Here is an 18393-nt window from a genome sequence, read left to right as displayed (position 1 = left end):
AAAAGCTTCGCAGTTGAAGAAAAATTCGTTCTGTTCCGGGACCACCAGCTCTCCGGGGCAGCCGTTCTACCATCTTAGCTAACCACGCGGCTAGCAGATGGGAAGGCAATCGTAGCAATTGATATGGTTGGGTGGATGCCCGATTTTCCCTTTATTAATGCACGTCGTTATATATTACGCACATAACTAGGCCTACTGTCTAGTGTACCCGAGCTAGCTAGCGGACAGACGCCGTCTGCAACCGATCAAGGAAGCGCTGGCTAAGAGACAGAACGGGGTGCAATGTAGATGTGCATGGAAGGGCTAAGATAGAGCTAAGCCAAAGAATATTACGTAGGCACTCACTGGTTAGCTGGAGCAACGTTCGATTGAGCCGGCCTGCGCGAACTGGACCAAACCTCGTACACTTCTCGCGCAGAGTGCGCGCGCTGACCGTACACGCGTGAACGCGCTCCAAAACACGCCGACTGCGACGCCAAGTCTGGAAAGACAGCGCGCATAGAACGTTGCGTACACGATGCCACGTGCCCTCTGATTCTTTCACGAGGAAAAATTATGCCGCGCGTCCACGCCGAAATCACGACAGCTCGGCAACGCCAAATGCGATGGCCGAAACGCGCCTCTGGCGCTCGCAAATTGCTATGGCAATGGAAGGAACGCTGGTAGAACAGCAAGAAAACGTAATCTCCTGAAATATGCTAGTGTTGTGGCGGAGGGGGACGGTTGGACGACGCTTGCATGAACCGCAATGCTGCGCACGCTAGGCCTACTATACCTTGCGCAACCGCCATCTGCAGCCGATTGTTGACCCGCGGGGTCGCACGGGGAACAGAGCACCGTGTAGACGAGCATGCATGAGAAATCGTAAAGGTAAGCCGGCGCAAAACACGTAAGCACTCACCGAGAATGGTGCGAACTCCGCGATGAGCCGGGCTGTGCGCTCTCGGTCGGATCGCCCGTTCTGTTCTCGTGCTGGCACCTCGCGCTTATACGACACGTGGATCGCGCTCGGATTGTGACGATGATTGCGACGCTGACCGGAAAAAGAAAAGCGCGCCTATAACGCCACCTACACTCTCGGTCGCGTGCCCACTGATGCTTTGAGTGTTAAAAGTTTTGCAGATTCCACACACGGTCGGAATCGGCGTACATGCGCTCATTGGCGTATGTAACATGCGTTCATTAGCCAGCAAGGCCAAATGGCGCGTTACGACAAGAGAGGCGCTGCGCGTTTGACGATGGATGATTCTCTCAGCCACCACAGTGGAACTTGCGGGGAACGTTCAAGTTTTATTCAGGATTACAACGCGTCGAATCACATGGTGGCACCATTTGCTCGACCTTGTAGAATGTAGAAACGCCCCACAGCTCCACAGTACTATAGATAGCCGCACAGCAAACTTTCGGCTACGAATGCGCTCCATAACTTCCATCCCCGTCGTCAGCATGAAAATGCGCGCGCTAACTTTTTCAAGCAAACTGCTGCTGTGTCACGTTGCTTAACGCGCCAAGGGCCTCAAACGGCTTGCTTACTCAAAGGAAACGTAGACATGGCCGAATCGAGTCAATGTGTAGGATGTTTTCTTATGACCTTAATCATAGCCACCTAGACCTAATATCTGATACTGATATTGATAGATTTTAAAGTATTTTTGCAAGTTGGCGGAGTGCTTAAAGCCTTCTTCATCTGCGCCACGGGTCGACCCGGCATTGCACTATCTTCGGGATCGGCCCACGTGTGGGGAGAAATTCGCGATCTGCACGGCCCGATATACGAACGCAATTTTCTTAGAGAACCTAGCCATATGCAGCTTCGCTGTCAATAATAAACGCCGTCACAAGATCTCTTTTAGAAACAAGCCAGCGTTCTCCAACAATGCATTTCGCCTGCGAGGCTCGACTCTTGAAGTTCTTTGTAGCCTCACAACAGTGTTTCCTCGAATGCTGCGTCCGCAGCCCTGCGCACGCGCTTTCTTTAGAAATCACTGTTGCAGTGGGATTATCATTTCTGAGATCACGCTCCCACGAGTGGACAGCACGCTGTCCCTAAACGACAACTGAAGACACGGTCAGTCCCAGTGCGCACCGTCCGGCCCATCGCCAAGTTATGCAAGAGTATCCGTGAGTGCTCACGTATTGTGCATCGGATCAGCCAGCCACCGTTGCTCGTTTCGATATTCCAGCCAGAAAGGGTGAATAACCTTTGTAGGATTTAAGTGGTGACAGCCCGATGTTACGGAGGTCACGCGAACCACCAAACCGTTGACGGCTGCAAACTCACGCGTCGCCTTCTATTTCACATGTACGCCCACGTTAGTCTGGTTTGGTTTGGTTTGAAGCCTGTAGATATAGCACAACCCACTACGGGGGATTGGCCATGAATCGGGCGGCAGTGGGTTCAAAAAGAATAAATGCCTAAAACGGATTTTTTTTTTACTGGAAATGTGATATTAAATTAATTCTAATCGTTAATAATAATTTTCATGCTATAGTTTCTTAAGATTAGAAGTTAATATTTTGTTTTGGGTTCTTGTTTTGGAAAATAAAACAGTAGAATTAGCATGGAAGTCTCCTTGTTTCCATTATAAAATTATATATGGCATCACATACGTTCCTATTACAGTGTCCTAGTGCCGACGCCCCCAGAGACACAATGATAGGTAGTGTGATGGCTAATCCAAGTTGGCGGAAGGGACCTTCTAGAAGTCGTTTTCTATGCACTTTTAACCTACGACACTCAATAAAAAAATGATCCATGGTTTCGGGTTCATTGCAGTAAAAACATTTAGGAGAAGGTGCCAAACCAGACGTATGGGAATAGAAATTAAGCCGTGGTATTCGGCAACGCAGACGCGTAAATGAAACTTCAAATTTTCTTGTTGCACACCATACGCTGTGCCAAGGAAATCTAAGGTGCTGAAAATCGGCGTTATCTAATACACATGATTTGGCATGTTCTTCTTGAATGGAATTTTTTTTAAATCTTGCAGAAGTGACGTATGCCGAAGGTTTTAAGATCCTCAGTACAGGGCCTTTAAGAGATGCCGCTGCTAGTGCGTCTGCTGACTCGTTTAAAGTGAGCCCCACGTGCCCTGGCACCCATACCAGGTGGATGAGGCGTAGATGTTGGGGAACCAGTGAATGAAATTCTCGGAGAATGATACTTGGATTGGGCACAGATAAAGCGGAGCAAACAGACAAGGAGTCGGTTAAGATTACGGCTGAAGAAATAGATGTGGGAAGTTTGCGTAGAGCTAGGATGATTGCCAATAACTCTGCTTGAAATATTGGCGTAAAATCGGGTAGTCGAAGAGAGAAAGACCAATTTAATGATGTCGAAAAAATGCCCACTCCGGCCTTCTCCTCACTGACAGAGGCATCTGTGGCTATTACTGCATTTATTTGGAGGGTGTCAAGGTGGTCATCTAATAAACCTTTTAGGTATCCAATAGGTAGGAGCTTAGCGTTATTGGGAAATATATCGCCAAGTTCAACACTTGCTGTCGAAGTAGGTAAATTTTGAAAAGCCACATCACGGATTGATATTTGTAATGGCTGTAATATCTTCTGCACAAAAACAACCTGGGGACAATGCAGTCTGGGCCATTGATTCTCAAAGAATGCATTTGGTTCTCGAGTAAAAATATAGTAGCAGCGTCTCTGGGGAGAAGCATAGATGTTTAGAAATGTTTGGACTGTCAGTATACGAAATCGAGTTTGAAGAGAAGGCAGGTAAGTTTCATGATATAAAATATTATTTGCTACAAATTTTGGAAGGCCGAGACACAGACGTAGTGATTCGCGTTCTAAAAGAACCAGAGGACGTAACTTATACGTAGGACCTCCTGAAAATAACACGCATCCAAACTCTAGAATGGGGCGGACATACATACAATAAATCATCAGCAAGGTCTCCCTGCGCATTCCAAAACGACTGCTGCAGACTCTTCGTAATAAACCAACAGCGCGTGCTCCCTTAGATGCGATGTACTCTATGTGTGTCTGCCAATTTAGCTTTTCGGTGTAAATCATTCCCAGATATTTTAAAGAATGTACCTGCGGAATAATCTCCTGGCCATATGACAGTGTTATTCGGATAGGAAAAGTCAAAGGAAAGACAATGATCGCACTTTTGTTGACATTTAGCGACATTTGTATTCCTTTTAGCCAAGTTTCAATCTTATTCAGATACGACTGCAAAGTTTTATATAGGCTATGTATATCATTCGATACCGTGAAAAATGCGATATCATCAGCGTATACGTATACCTGTACGTCATGATGTGTCGGGATGTGATTTAGTAGAATATTGAATAATACTGGGGAAAGTACTGCACCTTGAGGGACGCCCCTTGTCTGTTTGCAACTTTTAGAAGAAACACCGTTTTGATAACAATAAAATGTTCGTCCGCTTAGAAAATTTTTAATCCATGCACTTATATACTGTGGAAGATTCACACTATTGAGTCTGTTGATTAAAGTACTGTGGTCGACGCCGGAGCATTGTTATCTTCTTCTTCTTCTTCGTGATTTGGGAGAGGGAAAATGCGCTCAATTGTTATCTGCAATGTCCGCATGAGGGAGCCGCGACCTCTACGTCTGTGCGTTTGTATGAATCCACTAGGCCAATCAGGTGTGATCACGCCACCTGTGTTCCGCCAATCAAGTGTGACCACGCCACTTCTGTAACAGCCAATGGTACGGTGCAACCTGTCTGGGACACGTTATTCAAGTCGAATAAACGCCACGTTGGCCAGACCCTCTTACCCGGATGGAGCGTCTCCGCCCAACCTCGCTGCGTCGTCCCCCTAGACGCCAGGCCCTTCTGACAGCCGGCTTCGGGTGCGACGCTGCACAATGGTGACGAGGACTTGGAAGAACTTGCCGTGCCTCAGATGCAGTAAGTGACAACGTTACGCATCTACGTCACTTCTCTACTATTTCCTCGCACGACTCCGGAGAATTCTCCGAATGCTTCAGCTGACGTCGGCCTAAGCCTTTCTTCGTTGACGGCCCTCTTCGGCGACACGATATCGCCTTCCTTCTGCTTCCCTAGCCCCACTTCTGCTCGCGACGCTGCAGAATGGCGTGTCTCTCTTTAAACCATCGTCCGTTGCTCGAATTACCTGAAAATACAAATGCGCACCTCGTATTTTGCTCTCAACGATGGCGTTTTCGTGACGGCTATCCCGACGAGTTCGAAGAGCCGCGTTTCGTTTGTAGAACTTGGAACTGAAATAAATTACCTCTCAGCCGCCAGCTGTCACTCGTATACTTTGTGAAACGGTTGCACGTAAGCAAGTAAAGCTTTCGCTACATTCGATTGAGCCTCTGAATTTGCTGTCTCCATCCCATTTAACCATTCAGTAAAGTTTGGCGTCTCGGAAGACGACGACGACGAAGTGCATGCGCTAGCTGCACAGACGCTTGGCACAAGCATGCCTCACGCGGCGAAAGCTCGCGCTCGCTTGTTCCAGCGCCTGAGCTACGGTCTGCCGACACGCTCCCTATTCCTTGGACTGTATCTTCGGCAGCCGCCAGTGGCTGTGCAGGCGCAACTATTCGCGACGAGGCAGTCTCGGGACTCGCTGGCTTGCAACCGACACTTCACCGACCTCGAGGAACGGGATGACGCGTGACGATCGATGCCCGACTTTGGACAGTGGCCAGCTCCGGCTCCTGAAAATCCTGGTAGGGGAGGCTGCAATTCTTTCTCCAAGCTAACGAAATTGTGGACGCTTTGCAAGAAGAAACAGAGTACAAAGTAACTTGCCCAGTCTTTACATTATCTATAGGTGTATTACGACGCTTTTCTACTGTCGACAGCGAGGCCAGGTTAACACAGATGTGGTCCACCCGTTTCTGTGACCGTGTCGGTGCAGATGTCTCTCCGCAGCACGGGTCAGAAGAGTGCAGGCAGCGTTGAAAAATGATCAGTGGCCGGCGTAGCGCTTTTTGAGACGGAACCACCGAGGAAGCGTCCTCTCCCGTCATAAGTCGGTGGCGTCATGGGCCGGGTGACGTGGGAATTAGGCACAACTAGTGGAGCAACCGAAATTGTACAGACAGGATTCGGATTTGCGATGACGCTTTGAGACGCTTATCGTAGGCAGACGATATCGCGCAAATGCGACAGTGGGTGCATTTCTATGGAAGGGCTTTGGACTGGGCAAAGCTCCACCGTTGCTAATATAGCATTCGTGTTCATGCACTTGCAGCGATATATATTAAGGCTTTAGGAACTGGAAGTTCTGATCACTGCGTTATGGATCGGCTTAGTCGCAAGATAATGCGAGAGCGGTTTCTCAGCTCTACACAAAGCCTCCCCCCCCCCCCCCCCCCGTATTTAGAAATGCACCTTAACAGGAAGCTTTAGCTCGGGTGCTCTTCACATGTAAAAGGAAAATTCGCTTTTGTCGGCAAGCACTGCTCCAACTTTGGCGAGCTTTGTTGGATTTAAAAGGAAAACTTAAAATCTAGTGACTGTTTCGAATTTTTGATGTAGATTGTCAACATTTTAATAATAGGCAAGAATCAAAAATTTTTAGGAAACTAAACTATGAAGTTTACAACTCTCTAATTCAGGAACAAGAAATGATATCAGAATTATGTTAATTGCATCTGAATACTGTTAATTGCATCTGAATTCTGTTAATTGCATCTGATAGTAAATCTAAAGCGGACACAGTTGATATGTTACACATGAAAAATTCAGTATATGGATATACAGCTTTTGCAGAACCCTTGTACACAACGTAACACATTCACGTAGATGTCAATTGACATATCAAATTTGACCACTTTAAATGATCTAATGGATGCGGTTTAAAGAACCGCGATATCTGTTGCGAAAACATATCCTTCGAATGTCAAATCAGGTTGCCAAATAAATAGTTAAGGATAAACACATACGTAAACATTTACCACACATACACGAATAGTCAAGGCGTGGATTACCATTAGCAGCTTCCGCGCCAGGCAAGTATTCCGATAACTGAAATAAAGCACGAAACTTTTTACATTGCTGTATCTTTAACCAAACTCGCCGCAGACAACGTTTGAATTGTTATTTTATTGATGTGGATGTGGATTTATTGAGTTGTGGACAAGTTTTGCAGAAATTTCGCTTGTTCACACTGCACCTTGCACCGCGTGCGAATAGTATGAGAACATCAGCGCTCGCCTGCAGAGCACGCTTTTGAAATACTCCGATTTGTGTCCAGTGTTCAGCGATAGATGGCACCACTCCCGAAGTCTTAGATTCATTATCACTATGATAATTACCAAGCGCCAATGCTTGCGTAATAACGCTGTGCTTTGCGCGTTCCGCTCTAAAACGCCACGCTGCCGCCGTGGGGTGTCTTCGAGCTCCAGTGGCGATAGTTGGTAAAGTTGGCAAGAGTGAAGATGACAATGGGTAGCTGCGCTGAAGACGACAAGTGCTGTCGCCATAAGCCCAGATGAAAAAGGCGAATCAAAGCGAATTTCAAACCTAAAGCTTGACTTAACACCAGCTTACTCAATGAAGCAACAATCAAAGCCCCACCGCAGTTTCAGGAAAAGCGAGAACGGTTAAGAATGTATGCCGATGCTTCCTGGCGAACTCGGCCGCTTGGTATATGGCTAATAGTGTGGAAAAGGTCGGCATGTGAATATTTGGCAATTTGTTAAAGCTTACAGGAAGTCCGTATTTGCGTGCCCGCTTCGTCCAAAGAGTGGGTATGCACTTCCTGTGACACGGGGTAAATACGACGTTGGGTGACTGTTTAAACGAAACTTTCAAGCCTTACCGTATTTACATAGAGATACCTTTGAGACGTGCCAAATTGTACTTATTCTTTCCGTTTTTCGTTCCTCAGGCTCATGACAGCGCGCATTTCCAACGATGCATCCTACGTGCGTGACATTGGGGCGACGCCAACAAGCAGTCACGGTACCTAGCAGAGAGCAGGCCGGGTGTCTTCAGCAAGCCTATAGAGGTGAGTGTGCTCGCATCGGTGACGAGGCAATCGCGCGGTTTTTGTAAACATTCAATCTCGAAGTAGCATCGAGACTCTTGAACGTCGACTTTCTCTGCGCTGACGTAACAGTACTGCACCGCTGGTAAAATAATCCCCGGACTACGGTTTACGACGATTTCCAGCGTACGAACTGCTTTGGCCGTATTGGCGCCCATGCCTCTATAGGAAATGGGGGCGCCTATTCGCTAAGAAAGTTCTGACAATTTGAAGCGTAATGCAGGACATGGTTATTTGCGAAAGGGCCGACCAATGCTGAAGCACTTGAATTTGAAAAACACAGGCAGGTACACCGACCATGATATTTGGGAATGCCACCGCCCAGCGACAAGTACTTTTGGCAAAGGACGCTTGTTAACGTCACAATCACGACCTATCTAATCTACTCGTGAAACGTTTAGTTTGCAATGTCCTGCCTATCGTAGATCGGAATGAGCAGTCTATCTTAGTGCGCACTACTTTTCTATCTAATGTACGACTGATGCGCATCCCGCATCTCTTCTCATTACTTTTCTTTTTAGCTTTCCCTGATGCGTGATGCAGCAGGCTCGCAGGGTTAGGTTCACTGCATAGGTGTGTCGCATGCTGCTGAGTATCCTGACTGCTTAACGATGTTGGGAAACATGGCAGCTCCTACACCTGCCTCGTCCACCCGCTTACACACGAATATGTCCATACTACTCGATCTATGTGGCGATGAGAGAAATAAATGGAAAAAGGAGCCTTCAGTTGCTCTCATCGCACGCTCATGACAGGGAACAGGTAATGTCTAGTCATTATTATTGACATCAACTCATTGTTATGACGCTGCAAGCACTAAAGAGACCTACCAGAGCGAAGAAAGATTTTATTTCCACAGAGAAGATGGACCTCGAGCCATAAGCGTTGTCAATGCGTGGGCATATATAAGTGCCCTGGCGCTAAATCCTTGCATGCCTCATTCAGTGAATGCTAAACCAATGGCCTATCCAACGGCGAGGAGCTACCTCTGCATAATGTCTCTTTGTCTTGTGGTACAAAATCAAAGATGAAGCAAAGCTAAATATCGATATCGAAGACCCCATGTTTTTGGGCGGCACTGTGGGACTGTGCGTAGTGTGGCGTTTGGCGTTTGCGTGCTGCATACGTCTGACGCTGGGGCATCCGATGAAGATACAACCCGCGTAGATCTGTGCGAATGGTGTCGTCGTAATACAAAAAAGGTTTTGAAGAATTCCTCTGTTAAAAGTGACAAACAGCGCGAGTTGATTCTGAGTGACAACAAAAACGTTAGAACTTAGAACAAGTACTTTTCAGCGTAGGAATACGTGTATTACCTAAAGGGGCCAATACACTCACCGTGCTGTGTACTTCTACTGACACGTACGCCCTGACTACTAGCTTTAGCGAAGGTATACCTTCGCTAAAGCTAGTAGTCAGGGCGTACGTGTCAGTAGAAGTACACAGCACGGTGAGTGCAAAAAAGCGAGGATATCGCCATTCCCATAGCATTCTTTACAGAAGTGACCGTATTTCGGGTGGACCAGTACAAAAGGGACACGCATGCGCAATGCCATGTCTCAGTACGAGGCGCTTGCTGCGTAAGGGCGCAGTAATGCAGTTTCACACGCGCTCGCATATCCGGTCATATTTTGTCCCCACCTGTACCTGTAGTTTTGCCTACAGAGTGCATACAGGCTATTTACATAAAAAAAAAGTTTGAAGTATATTTGCACTGTTTTTCTGTCGGTTTCGTTTTACTACAAAACGAGTTCAGTTGTGGAAGGAAGGCGTCTATCCTTTAAACGCGACGGCTGTCTTCAACATTCCGTTCACTTTGTAATCGCACACCCCTAGGCAATCTTTCCACTGACTTTTGCAAAATCGCTTTTGTTAACTTAAGCCTCACGGTGTAGCCACGTACATAAAACCATAAATCATTTTATAAGCGTTAATACAGCAGTTGTACGCAAAAGTACGGCTCCTGCTCGTGACTGCTTTCACGTGTTCGCTGCACTTCCTGTCCAGCTGTTGCAGCTGGTGGTTCAGTCGCCAGGCCCACTTGATCTTCGCCATCTTCACCTTTGTGATGGCCGGCGCTGTTCCACTAATCGGACTGGACGTACTGCGGAAGCGGTGCACGGTGAGTCCAGTTGATGAAGAGCCCCGCTCCGCGAGCCCGGCAGATACCGTGGGCAAGACCACGTGTGCCCCGCGGATACTCGTCGCCTGCGCTGCGGAAGCGTGGCGCGGCTGCGTGAGTATTAGACAAAAAAAAAAGATATTTGTGGCCAGATTTTTTAAACAGATATCAATGTAGGGAAAAAATTTGCTTGGAATATCAAATCAAGTTGCGAAATAATTAAACATAAATATACGTAAACATTTACCACGCATGTATGTAGTTAAGGCAAGGATTAACATTCGCATCCTCCGAGCGTTGTCATTATACCGAATTCTGACAAAGTACGAACACTTTTTATCGCTATAATAAAACGAAAGTCGTTGCAGACGATGTTTTAAGCATTTTTACTCAAAAGATTTACAATTGATGCAAACCACAGCTTAACTAGACTGTATTCGCAGGGCGATAGGTATGATCAGAGAGCATGAAACTCAATGTTAGCCTGCACAGCACGCTTCGAAATACTCCGTTTTTTCTCTTGTGTCCACAAAGGCGTCCATCGACAGACGTCACCACTCTTGGAGTCTGAGATGCAGAATGTCATAATTACCTATCGCCGAGGCTTGTGCAATAACACAGTGATTTTTGCGTCCTTAGAACTGCATGCTGCCGCGGCGGGACTTCGAGATCCGTGGCGATAGTTTGTGTGTTGGCAAGAGTCAGGCTGACTGTGGGCAGTTTTGCTTAAGACGACGACTGATGTCGTTATAGGTTCAGAGGAACAAACAAAATAAACGGTAGCAAATTTAAAGCCTAGATATGGATTTGATATGAAGCTACCTGCTGCTAACTGCTACAGTAACAAAATAAAATCCTAACAGCAATTTCAGAAACAAGCAAGAACGCTTGAGCATGCATCCCAAGGCTTCCTTATGAACTAGGCCGCCTCGTCTAGGGCCAATGGGGAGGCAAAAGGTGGGCGTGCGCTTATTTGGCAATTTGCGAAAGGCTACAGGAAGTCAATGTTTGCGTATCTGTTAACGTCAACAGTGTGCGCAGGGCACTAACTATGGCGCTTGGCAAATAACGAGATTGGGCAACTGCTTAAAAGAAACTTTTGGGTTTTTCAACGCCTGCCTGGATCGCACGTCTTACTGTCTTTGAGACGCGACAAATTGTCATGTTTCTTTTTTTTATTTTTTGTTCCTTAGGCTCATGTCAGTGCGCTTTTCTGACGATGCATCCTACGTGCGTGACATTTTGGCAGCGCCAAGAAGCAGGCCCAGTACCAAGCCAGGGGCATGCCTGGTGTCTTTATCAAACCTGTAAAGGTAAGTGTGTTATAAGCGGTGACGAGGCAATCGTGTGGTTTATGCAAAGTTTTAATTCTACAGTAGTGTCGAGATTCGTGAATGTCGAGTTTCTCTGCAGTGACGTAATAGTACTGACCCCTGGTAAATAATGCCGGGATTAACGATAAGGATAATTTACAGCATATGACCTGCTTTGGCCGTCTCCATAAGAAGTCAGGCCGCCCTGTCGCTCACTAAGTTCTCAAAGTTTTAAATTTTGAGAACTTCCTGAGCGACTGGGCCGAACACTGTGGAACTACTCACGTTCGAAGAAAACGCGCAGGCATACCGACCATGATATTTGCAAATGCAACCGACCAGCGCCAAGTTATTGGCAATGGGCGCTTATTAACCTCTCAATCACTACCTATGTAATCAGTTTGCGCAACGCTTAGTTTGCAACGCCCCGATTTTCGCAGATCGCAATGGGCGGTCTACCTTAGTGCGCGCTACTGCTGCCTAAATTAATCTACGACTGATGCATATGCCGTATCTCTTCTGATTAGTTTTTTTTTTACTTTGCGTGATAGGCGATGTAATACCCTGGCATGTTAGGAGGTTCACTGCAGAGGTGTGTCGTATGCTGCTGAATACCGTGGCTGCTTACCGATGTTGCGAAATTTGGCAGTGCCTGGAGCTCCGTAGACTATTCGCTTACGCACAAGTACGTTCATGCTACTCGATCTAAGTAGAGATGAGAAGAAATAAATGGCAAAATGAGCCTCCATTCCGCCTCGTCGCACGCTCAGGACACAGTACAGGCAATGTGTAGTCGTTATTATTGACATCAACTGATTGTTATGACGCTCAAAGCCCTAAACAGATGTACCAGAACGAAGAAAGTGTCTTATTTCTACTTGGGAAGATCGGCCTGACACTAGAAACGTTGACAAAGCATTGATGCTTGGAATTGCTCTAAAGCTAAATTTTTACGAGTCTCAATCGTGAATGTTGAACCACTGACCTCTCGAACGGCCAGGAACTGCATCTGCATTATGTCTGTTCGCATCGTGATACCCACTTCAATATGTATGGGAAAACTCCAGCTCCGGAACATCATTGAGGGACTGTGCGTAGTGCAGCGTTTGCACGCTGCATAAGATCGCCGTGGGCGTATCCGATGAAGCTCCAACCCACGTAGATCAATGCAAATTGTGCCGTAATTAAGAAGTGTTTGAAAGAATTCCACGGATAAAAGTGAATAGGAGCGAAAGTTGATTGTGACTGACACGAAACCACTTTAGAACTGAAAGTAAATAATTCGCAGCGTGGGAATACATCAATTTCCTAACGGTGCCCATACAGTCGCCGTGGTTTGTTTGTATTTCTACGGACATGTATTCACAGATTAGCTTTAGCGAAGCTAGAAGCCAGGGTGTCACAATTCTCACAGCAGGCTTTCCAGAAGTGACCGTATTGGCAGGCACACCCGCACGAAATGACACGCATGCGCAATACCATGTCCGAGTACCAGACGCTTAGTACGCAAGAGGGCAAGAACACGCGCTCGCATACCTGGCGTTATCTTGTCGCCACCTTTGCCTGAGATTTTGTGCACAGAATGTATATACAGGCTGCTTACAGAAAAATAGTGTGAACCATATTTGCATTGTTTTCCTTTCGGTTTCATTTTACTACCAGACGATCTCAGTTGTTGAATGAAAGCGTGAAGTCTTTAAGCGCGAAGACTGTCTTCAACACTCCGTTCACTTTGTAGTCACGCACCTCTAGGCAATCTTTCCACTGACTGCTGCAATAATCGCTTTTGTTAAAGTAAGCCTCACTGTCTAACACGTACATAAAACCATAAATGCTTATGTGAGCATGAATTCAGCGGCTGTACACAAAAGTGCAGCTTCTGCTTCTGACCGCTTCCGTGTGTTCCCTACACTTCCTGTCCAGGTGCTTCGGCTATAGTGCTGCATTCGCCGGGCGTGGTCATATTGGCCATCTTCACCTTTGTGATGGCCGGCACTGTTCCGCTCATCGGACTGGACGTACTGCGGAAGCGGTGCACGGTGAGTCCAGTTGATGAAGATCCCCGCTCCGCGAGCCCGGCAGATACCGTGGGCAAGACCACGGGTACCCCGCGGATACTTGTCGCCTGCCTTGCGGAAGCGTGGCACGGCCGCGTGCCTTTTGCACACCCACAAAAGATATTTCTGGCTAGATTTCCTAATCAATAGGAATGTAGGGGAAACATTTTCTTGGAATATCAAATCAAGTTGCGAAGTTATTCGTTAAACAGAAATATACCTTAACATTTACCACACATGCGGGTACTTAAGGCAAGATTAACATTATTACCTTCGTTGCGTTGCTATTATCCCGAATTTTGACAAAGAGTACGAACATTTTTACAGATGCAATAAGATGAAAATCAGAGCAGTGTTATTCAAAATTTTAAACACTGAGTAAAATATTACTCAGTGTTTAAATTTTTGAATAATTACAGCTTAACGATGCTGTATCCACAGTGTGGTAGGTATGATTAGAGAACATGAAACTCTGTGTTCGCCTGCAGAGCATGCTCTGAAATACTCCGAGTTGTCTCTTGTGTCCATCCAAAGACATCCATTGATAGACGTCACCACTCTTGAAGTCCCATATGCGGGATGCCACGATAATTACCTATCGCCTAGGCTCACTCAATAACAGTGGCTTGTGCGTTCAGCACCAAAACTTCACGCTGCCGCAGTGGCGTGACTTCATACTCTCTTGGTCATTGCTGCGAAAGCTTCCTTTTTTTTTGCTCTGTGGAAAGACCGAGGGTGACTAAAGGGAAGTGTACCGAAGACGACGACTGCTATCATCGTAGGCCTACATGAAAAACCACAACACATTCAAAACGTAAAGCTGGATTTAAAACCAAATTTATTGCTGGTAATTGCTGGAGAAAAAATATAAAATCCCAACCAGCATTCCGAAAAAAAAGCATGAGAACGTTTAGGAACGCATCCCGAAGTTTCCGCACGAAATCGGCCGCTTTTTCAAAAGAGAGAGAGAAATAACGTTAATTAGTGCCAAAGGAAGCAAGGGTCTGGTCCGAGCGTCCATATTCAATTGATGGCAATTGGTCGGCATATGACTATTTAGCAATTAGTTACAGGCTGCAGGAAGTCAATATTTCCCTTAACCGTTACGTGAAACGTGGGTGGGGGGCACTAGCTGTGGAACTGGGTAAATGCGACGTTGGATGACTGCTTAAAAGAAATGTTTGTGTTTCTCAACGCCTGCTTTGATCAAACGTCTTCCTGTGTCTGTATGTAGGGATGCATTTTTTGCGTTCCGATTTCTCTTTTTCATTTTTTGTTTCTTAGACTCACGAACAGTGCGCAATTCTCGCGATGCATCCTGCGTGCCTGACATTGGGACCGCGAAAACAATCAAACGCAGCACATAGCCGAGACATCGTTTTGCGTCTTCAGCAAGCCTGTAACAGTAAGTATGCTCTAATAGGTAGCGATACAAACTTGTGGTCTTTGCGTACATTTTATATAAAAGTAGCGCCAATATTCTTGAATGTCGACTTCCCTTGCAGTGACGTAATAATACTGATCAATGCTTCATAATTCAGAGATGAACGATTGCCACATGGACATTGTCAAAACTCTGAAGAAGTTTAGTTCTGGCCCAGATTGTGGCAAATTAAGGTCATTTCAGACCTGCCGTTGTATTAACAAATAGAAGCTTATAGAACATGATGAGCTGCCAGATTCATTATGTACTGGTTAGCGAATAGAAGTCAAATTGTGCCATTCATGCGACACAGTAACCTTCAAACAATCCATTCTCACCATTTTACCGCGCGAAAAGGTGACGCTACTTTGACATGCACCTTTTACGCACTTAACGCTTTTGTTTGTTGCAGATATTGCGATCGCTATTTTAACTTCGCAGTACTTTACGGCCGCTGTCGGTAGAGGATCTCATAGGAGGGAGAAGCCTTGCCAAGTTTTTAAAAGCACAGGGTCGGTGAATCAACAGCAGACACGCTTTATAACGCCTATATGCTGTTGGACGCGTGAGCTATTGTTCCCTTAGTTAGCTATTGAACCTCTTAGTTTGTTCAATCATCGTACCAATCCTCGTACCGATTCTCGTACCATTATCATTATCAATCGCCAAGGCTTGCGTAATGACGCGGCGCTTTGAGTATTCCACTAAATAACTGCACGCTGCCTCCGTAGGGCGACTTTGAGCTCCCGTGCCGATAGTCGGTAAAGTTGACGAGAGTGAGGCTGATCATGGGGAGCTCTGCTGGGGACTACGAATGCTGTCGGTACAAGCCCAGATGAAAACGACGAACGAAAGGGAATTTCTAAGCTAAAGCTTTACTTAATATCAGGTTACTGAAAAAAAGCAAGAATCAAAGCCCCACCGCAATTTCAGAAAAAAACAAACAACGGAGAACGTTTAAGAATGTATGCCAATGCTTCTTGACGAACCCGGCCGCTTTTCATATGTCCAATGGGGTGGAAAAAGGTCGGCATGCTAATATTTGGCAATTTGTGAAAGCCTACAGGAAGTCCCTATTTTCGTGCCCGTTACGTCCAAAGGGCGTGCATGGACCGGCTGTGGCACTGGGTAAATACGACGTTGGGTGACTGTTTAAAGGAAACGTTTAGCTTTATCAAGTGTTACGGTCTTTACATACAGATACCTTCGAGACGCGCCAAATTGTACTTTTTCTTTTCATTTTTCGTTCCTTAGGCTCATGAGAGCGCGCATTTCAAACGATGCATCCTGCGTGCGTGACATTTGGGGCGGCGCAGAGAGCAGTCACAACACCTAGCAGAGAGCACGCCTGGTGCCTTTGGCAAACCTATAAAGGTGAGTGTGCTCCGAACGGTACCGACGCAATCGTGTGGTTTTCGTAAACATTCAAGAAGCTCGAAGTGGCGTTGAGATTCTTGAATGTCGGCTTTCTCCGCACTGACGTGTAATAGTAGTGACCGCTGGTAAAATAATCCAGGGACTACGGTTTACGACGATTTCCAGCGTATGAACTGCTTTGGTTGTACGCGTGCCCATGGCTGCATAAGAAATCGGGGCGCTCAATCAATAAGGAAGTTCGGAAAATTTGAAACGTAATGCAGGACATGTTATTTTGGAAAGGGGCTCTCCGGAAGCGCTGCTCGGAGCCTCCGGAAGAGACAGAAAACGTCGCCACAAACCCGGAAGAGAGTCTCCGCAAGACGACGTTTTCCCTCTGGATATTCAACGTTTGCCTAACGTAAGCTGCTCGCGGCAACGAGCGTGGTCGGTAAAAAACTGCTTGCTAGATTTCTTAATAAAATGTGAATGTTGGGAAAACATACGCTTCGAATGTCAAATTAAGTTGCCAAACAAGCTGTTCAACATGAATATGCGTAAACATTTACCACACATCGACGTAGGTAAGGCAAGGATTAACATCAGCACCCACCGGACCTTGCTATTACCGCAAATTCCGACAAAAAGTACGAACCTTTTTACTGCTGTATTAGAAGGAAAGCCTTTGTAGGCAATGACTTAAGTAATTTTACCCAGATTGTCAGCGATTTTCGGACAACTACAGCTTAACGACACTGAATCACTCGCAGTGTGTGTGGTATGATCAGGGAACATGAAATTGTAAACTCTGATTTGTCTGCTGTGTCCATCGAAAGACGTCCATCGACAGACGTCACCTCTATGATAGTTACCTATCGCCAAGCCTTAAGGAATGACACAGTGCTTTGTGCGTTCAGCACCAAAACCACATGCAAGCTGCCGTGTGGTGACTTCAAACTCTCGTGGCTGTTGTTGGGAAAGTTTCGTTTTTCAATGCTCTCTGGCAAGAATGAGGATGACTAAAGGGAGGTGTATGTATAGGCCTATAAGAAGAATCACAACAAATACAAAAAGTAAAGCTGGATTTAAATTCAAGTTTCTTGCTGGCAACTGCTGCAGCAATAAGATAACAACGTAACCCCCATTTCTGAAAAAAACAGGAACGTTTAGGAATGTATCCCTACCCGGACGAACTCAACCGCTTTTTCAACAGAGAGAAATAACGTTTATTAGATCCTAAGGAACTAAGGCCGTAGCCCGGGCGCCCAGAGCCAATGGGGGGAGGCAGGAGGAGGGGAGGGCCATCGGTGGGCATGTGCCTATTTCGCAATTTCTGAAAGGCTACAGGAAATCAATATTTGGGTGACGGTTACCTCGAAAGGGGTGCGTGGCACTAGCTGCGACAGTGGGTAAATTACGCGTTGGATGACTGCTTGAAAGAAATGTGTGGGCGTTTCTGAACGCCGGCTTTAATCAAACATCTTACTGAGTCTCTAAGTAAGGATACATATTGTACATTCAAAATTGGCATCTTTTTCATTTTTCCTTTGCTTAGATTGATGGCTGTGCGCAATTCTCGCAATGCATCCTGCTGAGGCGGCGAAAAGCGGCAAGCTCAAGTGAATAGCCCAGACACACTGCCTGCTGTCTTTTGCAAGCCTCTAACAGTAAGTGTGCTCTGATCGGCGGTGATGCAAATGTGTCGTCTTTGCATGCATTTTATGTAAATGTAGCGCCAAGATTCAGGAATGTCCACTACGTTTGCAGTGACGTAATAATACTGATCAATGGCTAATTACACAGAGATAATAGATTGCCCAGGAGACACTGTGAAATCTCTGAATTAGAGCATTTCGGGTCACCCGTTGTAATAACAAACAGAAGCTTATAGTACATGATGGACTGCCAGAGTCGTCATGTAAGGGTTAGTGAATAGAAGTAAAATAGTGCCATTCGTATGGCACAATAACCTTCAAACGATGCATTCTCACCATTTGACGGCGAGAAAGGTGGCGTTGTTGTTGACATGTTCTTTTAGGGCCTTGAAGCTTTCGTTTGTTTCAACTACCGCGATCGCTATTTTAGCTTCGCAGTACATTACGGT

The 18393-nt window shown here is 46.2% G+C and overlaps 1 non-coding gene across 1 annotated transcript; it reads left to right on the top strand.

The window, feature by feature from the left end:
* Positions 1 to 1550: 1550 nt before the first annotated feature.
* Positions 1551 to 1741, top strand: LOC126529502 (U2 spliceosomal RNA). Its single transcript, XR_007599239.1, has one exon. It is a non-coding gene; the product is annotated as a U2 spliceosomal RNA (small nuclear RNA).
* The last annotated feature ends 16652 nt before the right edge of the window (positions 1742 to 18393 follow it).

This window comes from Dermacentor andersoni, chromosome 8 (assembly GCF_023375885.2).
Source record: "Dermacentor andersoni chromosome 8, qqDerAnde1_hic_scaffold, whole genome shotgun sequence".
NCBI classification, from domain to species: domain Eukaryota; kingdom Metazoa; phylum Arthropoda; class Arachnida; order Ixodida; family Ixodidae; genus Dermacentor; species Dermacentor andersoni.
The sequence above is the reverse complement of the archived record's forward strand: the minus strand, read 5'-3'. Positions and strand labels throughout refer to the sequence as shown.